Here is an 8,531-nt window from a genome sequence, read left to right as displayed (position 1 = left end):
GTGTCTATGTGTGTCTGTGTGTGTTCATGCTTGTACATGGGTAAGAGTGAATGCATATGCATGTGTGCAGGCCAGAGCTTGATGTCTAGTTTCTTTCTCAACTTCACTTTTTTTTTCCCCTCAGGTAAGGGTCTCTCTCTAAACCCGGGCTTGCTGAGTAAGCTAGGCTGGCTCTCCACTCAGCCCCAGGGATCCTTCTGTCTGCACGGGCCTCACGGTAACGACTATAGGCAGTTCCAGCTTTTCCTTCTGTGGGTGTAGGGATGCAAACGCAGTCTTCGTGCTTGCGTGGCGAGCACTTTGCCTACTGACCTACTTCTCCAGGTCCCGGACTTGCGTCTCTCAAAGCCCCTTGGTTCGCTCTATTCTGTTCACCCTTTCCCAGAAGTCCCCTTGGTCTGTGCACAGATACGATCCTGATGGGCCTGTCCAATCCAGCCTCAGGCAGAGCTAGGGGGTCTGGGATTTGAAGTCAACAATGTGGGCTCAAGAATAACTACATACATACGTAGGCAAACGTTCTGGCCTGTGGAGTAGCCGTGAATGCTTGAGGTCACACCTCTGTAGGTGCCTGCCTTTTACTCAATTCAGTCTTTGCGAGGTTATTCCACCTCTCCTCAGTGTCTTCCCCAGACGTGTGGCTTCCCCAGACGTGGCTCACAAACAGGGGGCCAAAGATTCTAAGTGTATGTCTTTAGCCAGACGTCTGCGGATGTCCCTGGCAAGCACCCAGCGAAGCATCTGCCCCATGGTTCATAGGTATTTATCAGGCTGAGCTAAAAATATCTTGACCTCAGCCATCCTCATACCTGATGTTGCATGCTCTACGTTGCTTGACGGGTCCTCTTAAGAGAGCCATCTCTCTTCTGCCATTATCTTTGTAAAATAACCTTCACCCTAGCTTTCTTCCCCCAAGTCGTATTTTCTGCCCAGCGTTGTCTGTGTGGTTGGCCTCGGCACAGCCTCCTTCTTCTTCGTGCCCTCTCTGGCTGTGGAACGTGACTTTCACAGCTGCTCTCTGACTCTCCGGCCTGTGCTGGGGCTTATGACCCTTGAGTGACTTACTACCAACAGCATGGATCTGAATTTCAAGGCCAGTGCAACTGGGGCTTTCTGTGTGTCACTGACCCCTTGCCATGCTTACTAAGCCATGCTCTACCCTCTCCCCAGGAGCCCCACCTCTCCTGCTGCACTTCCCAGAGGCTGTCTACCCAAGTGATGGCAGAGAAGAGTTGGCAATTGCTCAGAGGCCCACAGGAAGAGGTACCATTACGAGGAGGCTAGCTCTCGAAGGAGGCTAAGTCTTCTTTACTAGCCTGTAGCCATCTGCCTCCCTCCACCGCTCTGCTCATGCGCCGTCCACTCTACACACAGAGATTCAGGGCCTCCATGTCCTCTGCTTCATCAAAGTGAACCAGGCTCTGAAGAGTTAAGGCCAGAACCTGGGTGGATGGACAGGATTATTAGTTATCATTTGGAGAGCCCAGCAGGCCTTCCTCCGCTGTTGGCTATATTACTTTCACATGATGTCTCTTTCACTTTGGCCACAGAAAGGAGGGCGGGGGCAGGGGGATGAGAATAGAAGAAAAATGTTTTACAAAATATTTAGAAAGTCCTTGTAAACCCTTGTGTTTTCATTTAACAGCAGGATTCCAGGCTAGAAACAGACTTGCAGCAGTAGCCAATTGAGGATTGAATTAAAAAAAAAAAAGTAGAAATCCTGGATGCTAGGATTTTTCTTTTCTTTTCTCTCCTTCCTTCCTTCCTTCCTTCCTTCCTTCCTTCCTTCCTTCCTTCTCTCTCTCTCTCTCTCTCTTTTGGTAGAGGAGGCAGTGTGTGTGTGTGTGTGTGTGTGTGTGTGTGTGTGTATGTGTGTGTGGTGGTGGTAAATGGTGGGGAAGAGAGATTAAATCTAACCTTTTGAGGAGGACCCAGCTCTGAGCTCTCATGGCCAAAACACAAAAGATCAACTCCAAGTATGCGACTCAACCGTCCAGGAAACGTGAATGGGAAGAGACTCCGAACCTGAAGCTGTGCTCATAGCTTCAGCTCCAGTAAGAAAAAATGAGGTGTGTGGGGGACACACGCCCCAAGTCTTAGATGGAGGGGAAAGGTACAGGGAGGCACGGGTGGCCAGAAGGCAGAAGAAAGCTGCGACTTTAAGTCTGTCCTATGGTTATACATATTTTTTTTTCTTCTATGAATGGGTTTTGCTGTAAATTATAGCTTTGCTCGTGGTCCCTTGGGTCAAAAGAAATAGTCTCTGAACAGAAAACAGCTCTGATTGGTGAGTTGCCTTCTTCTTTCCCCAACCCCCTTCCTAATTGAAAGCAAATGTGCAATATATTGGCCGCTGGATCCCTGGCGCCGGCCCAGGAATCCTCAGAATGTGAGGTTTCTCTCAAAGGCATCTTGCATCAGCCTGTGGATGTATGCCTACCACCGGGGCTCCTTCACCGGCAAAGTGGAAAAAGAAGAGATTCACAGTTTTCTCCTTTTGGACTGTGGGAGCACACTGGATTATAACCATTTTCTTCGTTTCAAAACTGGGCGCCCCTGGATGGAGGTAAGTGATGTGGCTACCTCTCCCCCCCCCCCCGCTCCCCCACTTCACTTTCTTTTTTTTTTTAAAAAAAAAAAAACGAAAGCTCTGAATGTACTTCTCTTGGTGTGTCAGGAAAAGTTTTAAAAGCGGCAGAGGGCAGTTTGAATCAGGGAGGAAGGGCAAGGATCTGGCCTCTACAGACACAGGGCCGAGACAGATCCCTCGTTTCGGGGTCTGGATTTGTGTCCGGGAGGGAAAAGTAGGCGCCAATAACCAAAGAAGGCCGAGGTGAAATACATGACTCCATAAGCAGCTGCAAGGTACAATAAACAGTTTTAGCAGAGTAGGAAATGTTGGCAGGCAAGACAGGCCGATCGCAGAGTCGGGCTGCTGGAGAGAGGCGAGCCAGGAGCTGTGCTTTCAGGCTTTGGGCTGGTGGTGTTTGAGCTTCGGTGAGTTCTGGTTGAGAACACAACCTAGCACCTTTTGTGATTTGAGTGTGGGAAGCGCCACTGTGGGCGAGGGCTTTGGGGGAGAGGTGGCTTCACCTTGGGGCTTGGGTGGCTGGGCGGGAAGGCCAGCTGGCTGCCTGGAGGGTTTGCAGGGATGACAACCGCTTCCCAGAGCCCTGTCCTCCCTGGGGCTGGCGCTTTTCTTTTGTTTTCGGAGGACCTGGGGCTTGTTTCCAGTTGGGACCCGGAGACCCGGAGGACCCATCTGAGGGAGAGGGGTCCTTCCATGGGAGCAGGCCAGCCCATCAGAGAGAGCTGGGAGTCCCCAAGGCTGGGGGCCTTCATCACCATTTTAACTGCTCAGCTTTCCATATCCCTCCCCGGCAGCCGCTGGAGTCCGGAGGAGGGTCTTGGCCAACGCCATCTCTCCCGACCCTCTCGTGGCCGAGGGCTGGCCGGCTCGTTCAGGGTCTCACCGGCTCCTTCAGGGTCTCACCGAACGCCAGAAGCGGGGTGGAAAAGTGCAGTCAGCTGATGGCGTGCGTGTCTCATGCACAGCACACCTCTCTGCCTTCGGGCTTGGTTTTCAGATTCAGAAGGGACAACAGAGGCGAGTCATCCTGAAGACGTGATCAGCGATAAAGGGAAGGTGGCAGGAGCGGTTGGTTCAGCAGCCAGTGGCCCTTTGTGTGTGCGGGCACACGTGTGTGAGCACGTGTGCGTGCTTGTGTGTGTGTAAAACGAAACAAAAAGGAATCTAACGTTTGAGTCCTCGCTCTGGCCAGCCCCTACACGCAGAGATTTACGTGTTACTTGACCGAGTCCCGGCGGTTCCCTGAGGCGTTAGTCCACACAGAGAAGGAAAATGAATTGTTCAAGGAGATACAACTAATGGGCTTAGAAGTTGTGACAGGCGGCTCCCAGTCCTCTGCCCTGAACCACCGATGGGCAATCCTCCCATCACCCCCTCTGCATGTGGATGTGCTAACTTTTTGAGTCAAATGCCATGTTTCACTGGGGGACCGAGAAACGCTTACCCACGTGTCAGATGCACGTTAACCTCCAGACATTGGATGTCTGTTTAGCTTCGGGACCTTTAGAGTGCATAGACCCGGGCTAGGTCCTGTCTGGACCCTGTACCGCTTTCTGCACTTCAGCCTCCGCGTTCACTACCCAGAAATGAGAATGCTCTCGAGTTATATTGTTAGACACAGACAGGAGGGCGTTCTGAAGGCTGTGAAGGGCTTCGTTGTAGGCTGTTGAAGGGCTTCTTCGTGTCAGCTCTTACAACTGTTTCTGAAATGTTTCTAATGTACTGGGAAGCAGCCTTTGCCAGGCCCCGTCTGGCTGCTAGTGCAGACTTGTGGGAGGGCATTTGGATGGGACTGTGTGCAAAGCTCTGAAGTGGGGAGGGGCTCTCTCTGCCTGCCTTCCCATCTTTTTGTGTGTACATACATGCACACGTGTGTGTAGGGGTTCACATGTGCAGGCGTGTTCCTGCATGTGTGGACTAGAGATCAGCCTTGGGCCTCTTTCCCAGGAGCCACCCCCCTTGTTTTTTTTTGAGACAGGATCTCTCATTGGCCCAGTGCTCATTGAGTAGATGAGGCTGGCCAGCCTCTGGGCCCCAGGGAATCCTCCTGTCTCAGCCTCTGCGCTCTTGGATTATGAGTGTGTGCCTTCACCTGGAATTTTTATGTGTATTTCAGGAGATCAAACTGGGGTTCTCATGCTCCTGTGGTGCCTAACTTACCACTGAGCTATCTCCCCCGGCCTTCATGCCCATCTTCTTTCTAAAAGAAGCAATTGTATAAGTCATGGGGAAAATAGCCATAGCTTTACTCCCTGAAAATTTCCTTTGTGGTCTGGTCTGTCCATGGTTCCTCTTTCAAAGTGGAGCAGGGTGAAGGCTAGTAAGTTAGTGGAAGCATCTCTGGATCTGCACCGGCTCTGAGTGAGAAAAGGGTTTATCGGGATGAGCCAATGAGGTCAGGGAGCCCAGGGAGCTTCTTTTCGCTGGTAGGTGCATCTGCCTTCATCTTCCATGTCACGATGCCTGTTCGGAGCCTGGAGTCAGAAAGGCTGTGCTGTTCCTGGAGTGGAGGGCTAGCATGTGGAACTCCCCCGCCCCTCCCCCCCAGCCCACGTTTCTACTTAAGACCCAGTTGCTAAAAAATAAGAGAAGTTGAGAAGGTGTTTCTAGACTCTCAGGGTCAATAGTCTTCCCGTCCAAGGGCAAAACAGAAGCACCAGCTAGAGACGTCCCATCATGCTCTCTCCTCCATAGCCATTTCCTATCACTTTCATCCCGTCTTACACAGTCACTTCCGGGAACGGAAGCCATTTGGATCTGCATTCCCCATAGGGAATTTAGTTCCAAACTTTCCGCACAATAGCGTTTTAAACAGATGTTAAAGACAGAGTGCCTCCCGCCTACCAATGCCATGTCGCATAAATTCAGCTCTAATTCAGTCATCCATCTCAACTTCCTTTGGAAGGTGCACCTTCAAGAATTTTATATTACCTCCAACACACGAGCCAAAGCAAGCCCCAACTGAAGACAGACAGCCACGGCTTGTATCAATGTGGACTTGTCTGCAGTCCAGGTACAGTAGAGTCTTTATGTGCTTGGCCTGCAGAGAGCTGCGCAACATAGGAGTCTGTTGGCTCTTTCCTGACGAGGCCATGAATGGGCCCAATATTCCCAGGCATCTCAGAGTTGCTCCGAATCCTGCAACCGGATTCAAAACCACACAGTGTGTCCTCACAGCTGATGAAGTAGACCTGAAGGACTTTTAGACCAATTAAATCAAACTATCCAAAGGTGGAAGATGCGAGCTGGTAGGTTGTTACCCAGGACATTCTGATGTGAACCAGAGATAATCATTTGCGCTGACACTCATCTAAAGCGTGTCAATTCAACTGTCTGATATTTTTTTTTAAAATAACACAGTTCAACAAAGACTTCTAGATATCTGTCCAGTGATTGTCACTGCAATGCCAATGACCTGATGGTGAAACTGAAGGACTTTAAATGGCCCCTCTTAGCCGTTGGATTTGCATACATTTAAATATATTATAATCAAGCCTTCATGCTTCATAAGTTGGTTAGATGTAATTTTATTTCTTATTTTGGTGTCCATTCTAAAGTTTGTTTTCTGTCCTTAGTGTTTTACATAGAACCATTGAACGTTTCCGACTTTCTTTAGTTATTCAAGTAATGCAGAACCCTGTCATTTGACATATTGTGTACTTGCTGGCTGGGCTTTCACTTTGTCATGTAAACACAGGAGAAGGTCAGCCTAGAGTATTTGTCCTGGCCTGGAAAATGAATGTACAAATAAAGATGCTGTAGAGATGAGTTTAGACTGATGCCACAAGGCTGAACTTCCGAGGCTCTTCTAGAAATGAAGCTTGGTTGACAGTACATTCTTGTTGCTGTGTTTCATGCCTCCCTTTAGTCTTTGATGAGCTCCTTAACCTTGCTGCTAGGGGGCTAATGCACCCTGGTGATTCACAGTGTGTGTGTGTGTGTGTGTGTGTGTGTGTGTGTGTGTGTATAATAGGAAGAACTTGCTAGGCTGCTGCCATGTTATGAGGTTTTGATCTTGTCACCATTATTTTTTATATGTATTACTTGAGAAGTCTTATCTTCATTGAACTACAATCTCATTTGTCTTGCTCATGAGCTTTTATTCTCTTTTTTTGGGAGGTGGGGGGTCAGATAAGGCAAGGATTTGGAAGCTGGAAAGCATTGTTCATTCAAGGATGGTAGGTGGGGATGCCCTTTGGTGTCTTTCATTGAAAGCTGTTCAGTGAATTTGCTGAAGATTTGTTTAGGGTCTTTTGTGAAGGCTATCTGTTCACCCTTTGTGTGTGTGTGTGCGCATGTGTACATGTGTCTGTATGTGAACACTGAGGTCAGAAGAGGTCATTGCATCTCCTGGTGCTGGAGTTACAGGCAACCTGATGTGTGTGATGGTAACTGAATTCAGATTGTCTTCAAGAACAGCGAGTGTTCTTAACCACTGGGCCATCTCTCCAACCTCTGTGTTTAGGGTCTTAACGGCATAGGAAACTAGAATAAATTGAGATGGAAGAGGGATTAGAGTAATCTAATACTTTTTGATTTTCCTTTTTAAATTTGGTATATTAGGAATTCACAAAATGAGAGACAGATACTCTGTGAATTCTCCTAAGACAAGTTTCCTCATAACCTTTTTTTTTCTCAGATGGTGGTGTTTTTAAAAATCACAGGTGCATTTTTATTAAAGGTTAATTTTATTTATTATAAGTTATATAGTATTCTGGAGCATCTACCCTAATTTTGTTTTTTTTTTTTTCCTATTGATTTAGAAATTCCTCAGCAAATATTTATTTAGTATCTACCCTCAAAGTTCTAAGTTTTTGTGACTATCATCATTTATGATCATTTCTTTCTTTCTTTCTTTGTGTGTGCATGTCCATGTTCATTTGTGTGTAATCTCTTTCTCCTCAAGAAGGCGAGGCTGGCTAGCCAGCCAACCCTAGTGATGTGCCTGTCTCTACTGGCAGTATTCTCCCCAGTACTGAGAACTGCAAGCATGTGCCAGGCTTTTTAAAAACATGGCTTCCAGGACATCCAACCTGCATCTTTATGCTAGTGCAGCAAGCACTGTACCGGCGAGGCCATCATCACTGCCTGCTCCTTTGCTTCTTTAGACAAGCATTACTGTAGATTCTGAGGTATATCACATGCGTTTGGACAAAAGTTGATTTGGAAAATTGTTATTCAGGATGAGGTAACGAGATTTTGTGCTCACAGATATGCTGAAGTATGCTTAAATAACTCAGCAATGGCGATTCAGCAATGGTTCCAGATAGGATTTGTGATATGAGAGTCAGCTGTTTTACAAAAGGACTGAAAATTTTGTGTTCTATTTTTCACAAGTTCCTTTTAAAAACTAATAGGCTTTGTATTTTATGGCAACTTTAGCTCTACAGAATAACTGAGGACAGAATACTGAGTTCTCATGTCCCTCTACCCTTCACACAGCGGCACTGCTGGCAACGTCTCACACTGGTATTTCTTATTTTTATCAACCATTTACTATTAAATATTTCATGTTCTTTGTTAGTTATTTTGGAGGTATAAAAGAAATCAATCACATTTCTCTTTTTCGAATCACGTGTCATGTTCCATGTCCCTAGATTAGAGTCTCATTTATTTAAACAGCTGCTATATCCTTAGTACAGTTAGCACATTCCTAACAGCGTTAGTGCTGAGACGTGGTAGACATCCATTAGTACCTGATGAATAGGCAGGAACAGGTGAAAATGGAGGGTCTAGAAGCCAAACATAGGCTTTACCTGTGGTACTTAGGAGACACACACACTGTAGTGACAGAAGAAAATCTCAAAAGCAAAAGAAAACAGGCCCCAGTCTAGGATAGAGAAGACCAACCTAGGCAAGCGAGCAAACTGTTACCAACAGGGCCATTTCCTTGACGAAGGTCTAGGGGGTGGGGCTTTGCTCCTTTTCATCCCCATGGTTG

The 8,531-nt window shown here is 47.5% G+C and overlaps 1 protein-coding gene across 2 annotated transcripts in view; it reads left to right on the top strand.

The window, feature by feature from the left end:
* The first annotated feature begins 2,303 nt into the window (after positions 1-2,303).
* Positions 2,304-8,531, top strand: part of Ddr2 (discoidin domain receptor tyrosine kinase 2) — a 131,124-nt gene continuing 124,896 nt past the window's right edge. Inside the window, exon 1 of one of the 2 annotated variants that reach the window (XM_021640615.2) lies at positions 2,304-2,566. The gene's annotated coding sequence lies outside the window, so the exon portion shown is untranslated. Of the gene's footprint in view, positions 2,567-2,725; positions 2,998-8,531 lie in introns of those variants that run through there. The other variant, XM_021640616.2, reaches the window with a different exon arrangement.

This window comes from Meriones unguiculatus, chromosome 11 (assembly GCF_030254825.1).
Source record: "Meriones unguiculatus strain TT.TT164.6M chromosome 11, Bangor_MerUng_6.1, whole genome shotgun sequence".
Lineage (NCBI taxonomy): Eukaryota > Metazoa > Chordata > Mammalia > Rodentia > Muridae > Meriones > Meriones unguiculatus.
The sequence above is the reverse complement of the archived record's forward strand: the minus strand, read 5'-3'. Positions and strand labels throughout refer to the sequence as shown.